Below are 9578 nucleotides of genomic sequence, written 5' to 3' on the forward strand. Positions count from 1 at the left end.
GTTACGCCTTAAAAATAAAACACTCTGTATAGTTAAAGATAATTTTGAATTTAGTAAATAGATCGTCTATGTTATTTTGAAGTGTAGAAGAACAAATACAGACTCTTCGAATTTTTTTTTTTGTGATAACCCCTAAAAAAGCATGCTATGCCTATATTTTAAGTGAGTTTTTCCATAACAAAAATTTTGTACAAGTAATTTTAAAAAACGTGAAAGCACTGCTAAACCACAAGTATAAATTCATAATATTTGCATATTTGAGAGCATTTATTCGGTAACATTTTGAGTTGACGTAATCAATTTTTTGGGAGAGGATAACCGAATAAATTTTGATTAATGATCGACCATGCTTACCATAACCCTAAAACATTTGCAAAATTTCAGAGCTATCCGTTTTGCAGTTTCTAATTTAAACAGCAAAATATTGTTATACAATTTTCGTAGACCTCTAGGCTCACAAATCAACACGGATTCACAAATCACAAGTGCAGGAGTATCTGGACTGTAAATTTTGGAGATGACGTCATCCCGTTGTTGGTGGGAATGATTATCCAACCATCTAGACGATATTTCTAACATATCTATATGTAAAATTTGACAACAATCAGTCTGGTAGTTTCGAAGATTATCTGTCTAATAAAAATAGACACAGACAGACGCCAGACGACAGACGACAGAGGCCAGGTGGAACCGGGAGACCTAGTTTTTCGTACTCTAGGAATCATGAAACATCACCAGATGGACTCGATTGATTACAATGCTTTATTAGGTTACACTCGGAAAGTAAAACATCGAAATCTATTATTTAAACTTTTATACATGATGCCTTCCTGGAAGTCAATAATCATGACTATGTTCAAGCCGTTAGCAAAAGCAATTTATTAAAAGACGGCATGTACGTTAGGTTATTAATAAATAACGGGAATAAGACTGCACCTAAGGTGAAGCCTTGATGAATACCAGATGATGAAAAGTCAGCTTGGGTGTTATTACGGTACCTTACAACTTGTACTTTATGAAAAAGTACGTCCCAACCTGCACAGGGTACTTAGATATTATTTTTATATTCGTTCGTCAAACAATTCACCCATCTGTCATGTGGCAAACCCACATGTCACGCATTTGAAGTACACTTGAAGTTTGCCCCAAATTTTCCCCAAATGTCTCACCTCAAACGTGGAAACTCGTACCAGTCGAGATCAAAAGTTAAACTAACAGAAAAAGAACTAGAAGAAAAGAAAAATGAATACTCAATCGACGACCATTTAATATCGTTTCTGGAACTAGAAAGGAGGTAAAAAATCCCCCGCGGAAACAACCACTCACCCATATATCCCCTCTAGATACAACACAAACCTCAAAAAGGGCCTCCACCCCCACGAAGCCCAAAACCGGCTTGCCCGAGACGGCCCCAACCTCCTCGCCGCCCCACCTGTCAAATCAAAATGGCTCATTCTGGCCAATTTCTTGTTCTGCGGCTTCGCGGCTCTTCTATGGGTGGCAGTTATCATGGCGGTGGTGATGTTCGGCATCATGTATAGTCAGGGAAAAGAAGAAGCTACCGAGCAGCTCTATTTTGGTAAAGTTTTGTCGGTGGAATAATCACACGGTTAATTTTTTTGTAGCTACTGTAGTCGCTATAGTTATTCTCGTGACGGGATTTTTCGGCTTCTACCAGGAATCCGCGAACGTGGCAATCATAGAAAGCTTTCAGAAGCTCACTCCGAAAAGTGCTACGGTCATCAGAGGTGGTACGGCTTCGGAGATTCCAAGCGAAGAAGTGGTACTCGGAGATGTGATTGAACTTAAAGCGGGACAGTGGATTCCTGCAGACTTGAGGCTCATCCAGTGTCAAGGTCTTAAGGTTGATCATAGTGCGATTACAGGAGAGTCGTCTCCCCAAGCCAGAGCTGTGGATAGGTCAGACCCTATACCTATAGAGTCGCCGAATATGGCGTTTTTCAGTACTTGTGTGATTGAAGGTTAGTCAGTATTCACCTACGAGTATTTTAAAAATTCACACTCCTGCAGGTACCGGAAGAGGAATAGTAGTGAGACGAGGCGACGACTCCCTCATCGGGGCCATCGCCAACTTAGCCACATCACTCGAAAAAGGAGACACCCCAATCCGAAAAGAAATCAACTACTTCATCAAATTCATCACAGTCCTGGCAGTAGCCATCGGACTCCTGTTCTTCATAGTGTGTATGGCGTACGGCTACGACTTCTTCACTTCCTTCTTCTACTTCATCGCCTTGATCATCGCCAACGTACCAGAAGGTCTTCCCGTCACCCTTACCGCGTGTATGACTCTCACCTCCAAGCGCATGGCCTCGAAAAACTGCATGGTGAAGAAACTAGAAGCGATCGAAACGTTGGGCTGCACGAGTGTGATTTGCTCAGACAAAACCGGGACTCTGACACAAAACAAGATGACAGTGGTGCACTTATTTTACGATAACGAGGCCTATTATGTTATGGCAGGTCTAGAATCTTTAGATTCGCAAAGTCAAGCGTTTGCCGCTCTAACTCAGATAGCTATTTTGTGCAGTAGAGCTACTTTCGTGCCTGGGCAAGAAAATCTTCCTGTAGACCAAAGAGCCACCCTGGGGGATGCCAGCGAGTCGGCTGTGCTCAAGTGTATGGAGATGATAGCGGGGAACGTTGAAGCTAAACGAAGGGAGACTCCAAAGGTAAAGACTAGACTGTACGATTTTATTTGATACGTCATCAAATTGTTGCTGAGACGACAAGACAAAGTTAGCCTTTTACAGTCTTCTTCATTTTGTCCTTTACTTTTAACATAGCCTGTAATTACTGTTGTACAACCTTTAATTTATAGCCAAGCGCAACATTTAAGCCACAGTTCTAATCCACAATTGGCGGAGTAACGGAGCCATGCAATAAATATAAATTTTATGACGTCTTAAAATTAGTAGTCGGAAATCAAGATCGTTAGGAATAATGACCTGGAATTTATTATACAAATTACAATGTTGACAATTTCCTAAAAATATCAAAACTGTCATCAACCGAAACTACAAATTATTGCGAACTTTTAATTTATTCTGGTCGTCTGGAGACGAATTGAATAAACATTCAGGTATCTGTTCTACCGTTACGCGTCACGAGAGCGCTGAAAAAACTAGTTATAAATTCGCTTAATTGAAAGTTGATCGCCAACATTGTTAAGAGGAAAACACAAGCTTTTTTGGGATTAATTTAGATAAACGCTTCTCTGAATTGCTACAAGAGAACGAAAGAAGGAACAAAAAGAAAACAAAGATCAGAACGTGATTCTGCAAATGTGTATTTAATTAGTCCGGAATAAAAAGAGATCCTGGAAGACCGTGGACTATTACGACTTTAACAATTACCGATATTTACGATTGGTTTAAATCAAAGGCATGGCTAGAAATTGACTACAATTCGAACTCATTTCGTACAAAATTGCTTAAACTTATTAAATTTAAAAAGTTGGCTAAAATTAGACACAAGGATTTTATTTCCTTGACTTGATCCACTTGATTTAAAGCTCTCGTTCTTCTCTCATCCATTAATTTTTTTATAAATCTTTGAGTTAACTATATGAATAACAACCTTCACCGACTGAAGATTTCATCTGCTGGAGAGGAAACCATCAATTTGGACCACCATATATTTTAGTCAAAATAAACTAAAAAACATCCAAGGTAAATGCACGTAAATGCGATAGTGGAAAAGATGTCCTAGAAAATACGCAGATATAAATTGCATGAGAACCATTGTAATAGTTCGAAGCTGACGTGTTTTTTCCCTCTGTAAACTGCATTACGTGTAACCACAATATTTAATCAAAATTTACCAAATTTTTTTCTAAATATTTAATAAACGTCATTATAACATTATGTAAATAATATTTAAACAAAAGAATATTTATAATAATTATTTCATTACATCAAAAATCAATGCTTAACACTAATATTTACTTTTTCTAATAAAGATCCTCTCAGGAAAAGGATATCAGTGATCTAGATTTTTAAATTTTATAAACGACTGACGCTACACTTAATAAATTTTGTGTGACTGTGGCCGTAGTTCTAATTCTATTGTAGAAAATTTAGAAATTCTGAAGACTGCAGTTTTATGTTTGAATAGTTTACACAAGGCGCCTAAAAAATATATCATGCTAAAATGATGGTAATGCATATACTCACTTGAAACACACGCATAACATGCTTCTTTATCTCTCGGATTATTTAGACAGAACTCCTCTCGCACCTGAAGCACAGTCCAGCAAATCCCGCTTCTTTAAAAGTTATAAAATATAGAGTCAAAATTTGACCACAATCGCTCCAGTAAAGTCGGAGATTATTAGAGAGACAAACGTAAACGAACGATCTATCTTCGTACTCTTAAGGATCATGGAATGTCCAGAAAACATGAAAGTAGCCAGTCGCCCGATAGAGTCTATTACAATATTTCCTTAGTTTACGCTCGGAAAGTGAAAATATGTTTATAACTATTTATTAAAAAAGTGTTTTTAAAATCTCAATTTCTCGATTTCTGTTGTTTTGATTTTTCGAATTCTCAATGTGTAGTTTTTAAATTTTTCGATTTTCGAGATTTTTTTCAATTGTTAAACCTTTTGATATTTCGAATTCTCAGTTTCTCGATTTCTCGGTTTCTCAATTCCGATTTCTCGATTTCCCAAATTCTCAAGTTCTAAATTTTTCGATTATTCGAAATTTCATTTTGATTTTCCGATTTTCTCAATTTTTCCTTCTTTCGATTTTTCGAATTTTCGCATTTTTAGGTTTTTCATCTTTTCTTCAATTTGTTCAATTTTTCGATTTTTCGATTTTTGATTTCTGGATTTTAGGAATTTCATTTTTCTGAATTTTTAATTTTCCGCGTTTCCAATTTCTCGATTTTCGATGTTCAGATTTTTTGCTTTTCGATATTTCAATTATTTGAGTTCTCGATTTTTCGGTGTTTAAATTTTTGAACATGGATTTTTTCGTATTTTTCGATGTTTCACTTTTTTTATTTTTTAATTTTCCTAATTTTCAATTTCCGGATTTTCGGTGTTTAGATTTTTCGAACTTTTGCTTTTTGATTTTTTGAATTTTGGATTTTCCGTATTCTCAAATTTTTGTTTTTTCGATGATTCACTTTTTGAGTTCTCGATTTCTAGTATTCTCAATTTCTCAACTTTAAAATTTCTCAATTTCTCAAATTTTTGATTCTGCATTTTTCAAATTTCCCAATTTTTTTCGATTTTTTGGTTTTTCGGTGTTCCGATTTTTCTATATATCAATTTCTCGTTTCCTCGATTTCTTGATTTTCGATTTTCGTTTTTCCATGTCTCAATTCTATTAGTTTTCGATTGTTCCAAATCTCAATTTCTCGATCTGTATTTCACAATTTCTCGATTTTTCCATTTTTTGATTTAACACTTTTCGATTTTAGATTTCTCGATTTTCGATTTCTTGATCTCACGATTTTTCCAATTTTCAATTTGATTTTTCGAATTCTCAATTTTTCTAGTTTCCAATATTTCAATATTTGGAGTTCTCGAATTTTATATTTTTCGCTGTTTAGATTTTTCGATATAAAGATTTTTTCGATTTGTCGAATTTTTCGAATTTTTAAAATTTTTAGGATTTTCGAATTTTCAATTTTTTGATTTTTCAATTCTACATTTTTCGAGTGTTGGAGTTCTTTCTGTATTTCCCAATTTCCCAATTTTTCCATTTTTTGATTCAAAATTTTTCGATTTTCGATTTCTCGATTTTTCGAATTTTCATTTTGAATTTTCGAATTTTCAATTTCTCACTTTTCGATGTTTAAATTTTTCAAATTTCTTTTCTGGTTTTTCGAATTTTCGGTTTTCCGATGATTAGTTTTTCGAGTTCTCGATTTCTAGTCGTCTTAATTTTTCAATTTCTCTGATTTTTGTTTCTACATTTTTCAATTTCTCGATTTTTAGCATTCTCATTTTTTTGAGTTTTTGGTTTTTTGGTGTTTCGATTTTTCGATTTCTCAATTTCTCGTTTCTCCCATTTCTTGATTTTCGATTTTCGATGTTCATTTTCCTATGTCTCAATTTTGTAAACTTTCTATTGTTCGAATTCTCAATTTCCCGATCTGTATTTCCCGATTTCTCAATTTTAGATTTCTCGATTTTCGATTTCATGATCTCTCGATTTTTCGAAATTATTTTGATTTTTCAAATTCTCAATTTTTCCGGATTTCAATAAACTGCGCGTCAAAAATTAGTGATATCGACGAAAGCCATGTTTATTACTATTTCCTTTTAACTTTTCCAAATATTTAACTAAGCTTAAGTTAAATTAATTAAAATATCCCTAACTTGTGACGTGTAGTTTATTTCAATTTTTCGAGTTCTCTATTCTCGAATTTTCTATTTTTCGGTGTTTGGATTTTTCGATGTATGGACTTTTTCGATTTTTCGAATTCTCAATTTTTCGCTTTTTCAGTTGTTCGATTTTCCAGTTTTTCGGATTTTCTATGTTTTGATTTTTCAATTTTCCGACTTCTGCATTTCCCGATTTTACGGTTTCCGATGTTTCAGTTTTCGTTTTCTTTTTTCTTGTTTTCTCAGTTTCTCAATTTTATCAGAGTTTTGTTCCTACATTTTTCTATTTCTCGATTTTCCGATTTTCCGAATTCTCTATTTTTTTATTTTTTTTATTTTTCAAATTCTCAATCTATGGATTTTTCGATTTCTCCATTTTTTGGTTCCAGATTTTCCGGGTGTTCCATTTCCCGATTTTCAATTTCTTGATTTCCCAATTTATGAATTTTAGATTTTTCGATTTTCGAGCTCTCAGTTTTCTACTTTTCGATTTTCAATTTCTCGATTTCTTCATTTTGGATTTCTCGATTTCTCGATTTTTCGAATTTTCATTTTAATTTTTCGAATTCTCACTTTTTCCAATTTTTAATATCTCAAGTTGTCTAGTTCTCAGTTCTCGATTTTTCAATTTTCCGACTTCTGAATTTCTCAATTTCTCAATTTTCGATTTTTAGATTTTTCAAATTTCTTCTTTTCTGGTTTTCTGATGATTCAGTCTTTCGAGTTCTCGTTTTCTAGTTTTCTTCATTTCTCAATTTCTCAATTTCCCGATTTTTCGAATTCTCACTCTTTTCATTTTTCAATTTTTCGAATTCTCAAGTTCTCGATTTCGCAGTTTCTCAATCTTTGAGTTGTACATTTGCGAGTTTTCGATTTTTCGATTTTCAATTTCTCAATTTTTCGATTTTTGGATGTCCATTTTGATTTTTCGTTTTCTTGAATTCTGAATTGTTCGTTTTTCCATTATAAGTATTTTATGGTCTTTTGATTTTCGATTTTTTAGATTTTTCGATGTTTTTTCTTTTATAGAAAATTTCTCGTAGATAACGAATCTAATTTTTCGAGTTTTCCCATTGTTCGAATTCTCTTTGCAAAAACATATAGTGTGTATGTTGGGAATATCATGTGGATGGTAAAACGCTAACCAAAATTTGTCTTAACGCCCCCACCAATAATGTGATGACGTCACCTCAAAATTTTGCATAGTAAATGTTATTTAAAAATTTTAAGAATATCAAAGTAAATTTGTATATTACTAATGTCCAGGTAAAGTAACTACCTGTGAAATATTTTCAGGTTTGCGAAATTCCCTTCAACTCCACAAACAAATACCAGGTCTCGATCCACAAAACGAGAACCGGCTTCGTACTCTTAATGAAGGGTGCCCCAGAACGAATTCTAGATCGCTGTACTACGATAGTTCGCTTCAACGAAACCGAACCCTTTACCAAAGACCTAAAGAAAGGCATCTCCAAAGCCATCAACCACTTAGGCAACAAAGGAGAAAGGGTTCTAGCATTTGCAGACTTGAATCTTCCCACTGACCCCTACGATAGGAATTACAAATTCGACGCCGACAAACAAAACTTTCCTTTGAACGGTAAGTTCAACTCCGTCTTAGACTTCTGTAAAAATGAGATATCCCTCACTATTTCCAGGACTCAGATTCGTCGGCCTCATCTCCATGATGGACCCTCCCCGCGCGTCCGTGCCCGACGCCGTCAACAAGTGCAAGACGGCGGGAATCAAGGTCATCATGGTGACGGGGGACCACCCCCTGACGGCCGCCGCCATCGCGAAACAAGTGGGCATCCTGTCGCCAGGCAGCGTCACGGCCTACGACATCGCCTTGAACCGGGACATCGCGGTCAATATGGTCAGCGAGAAGGAGAAAAGCATGTGCAATGCCGCTGTCATCACCGGGAACGATCTTCGAGAGATGAGTTCCTCGGAACTGCAAAACAACATGCTGAACTACCAGGAGATCGTCTTCGCCAGGACGAGTCCCCAGCAGAAGCTGAAGATCGTGGAGGCGTTCCAGAAACTGGGGCACATAGTGGCCTCCACGGGGGATGGGGTCAACGATTCGCCGGCGTTGAAGAAGGCTGATATTGGTAAGAAGGGATCAAAAGTGAGCTGTTGTGAGCTTGGTATTTTCCTGAGTCAGAAGGAAGATGCGATTACTTAGTTCGCAACAAACTTGGCTTGTTTGAATTGAAATTTTCTCCAACAGGTATTGCAATGGGCATTGCCGGAACCGAAGTATCCAAAGACGCAGCCGACATGATCCTCCTAGACGACAACTTCTCCTCAATCGTCACCGGCGTCGAAGAAGGCAGACTCATCTTTGACAACCTCAAGAAAAGCATAGCCTACTTATTAACCTCCAACGTCCCCGAAATCGTCCCCTTCATCGCCATGGTCTTCATCAACTTCCCCCCAGTAGTCGGAATTTTGGCAATCATGGTCATCGACGTCGGTAATTATTAATTATCGCCCAGTGTTCCTTTTTTCACAGTTCTTTTTTTCGAGGAACCGACCTTTGGCCTGCCATCAGTCTCGCCTACGAAAAAGCCGAGGCCGATATCATGACCCGCCGCCCCCGCGACCCCTTCTACGACAAACTAGTGAACCACCGCCTCATTCTGTTGACCTACGCCCAGATCGGGGTGATTCAGACGTGTGCGGCCTTCGCGGCCTATTTCCTGTGCATGATGGAGCACGGATTCCACTGGGACAAGCTCGTAGGTACAAGGACCACCGGCGTGCTTTCCCGTTACTCTTGGCCATGTTCTTCCAGGTTTGAGGGAGGCGTGGATTGACAACGACGCGATTGTGACGGACTCGTACGACCAGGAGTGGACGTACGAGGAGAGGAAGGTTCTGATGCATAAGTGTTACAGTGCTTACTTTTTGTCGATCGTTATAACGCAAGTGGCAGATTTGATTATTTGTAAGACGAGGCGATTGTCGTTGTTCCAGCAAGGGATGACGAACTGGGTGCTGAATATGGGGATTTTTGTCGAGCTTAGTATTGCAGCCATTGCGGTGTACTGTCCGGGGATTAACATGTTCTTGCAGTTTCACCCTGTAGGGGTCGACGTTATTTTGCCGACGATTCCTTTCGCTTTTATTATTTTTGGGTATGATGAGTTGAGGAGGTTCATGATAAGGAAATATCCGGAGGGTGTTATTGACGTAGAGACGTATTATTGAT

The 9578-nt window shown here is 37.0% G+C and overlaps 1 pseudogene; it reads left to right on the forward strand.

The window, feature by feature from the left end:
* Window positions 1–1133: 1133 nt before the first annotated feature.
* On the forward strand, window positions 1134–9578 carry LOC135123464 (sodium/potassium-transporting ATPase subunit alpha-2-like; annotated as a pseudogene).

Source organism: Zophobas morio, unplaced genomic scaffold (genome assembly GCF_036711695.1).
Source record: "Zophobas morio isolate AGI-343-1 ecotype UQ-CSIRO unplaced genomic scaffold, CSIRO_AGI_Zmor_V1 ptg000006l, whole genome shotgun sequence".
NCBI lineage: Eukaryota > Metazoa > Arthropoda > Insecta > Coleoptera > Tenebrionidae > Zophobas > Zophobas morio.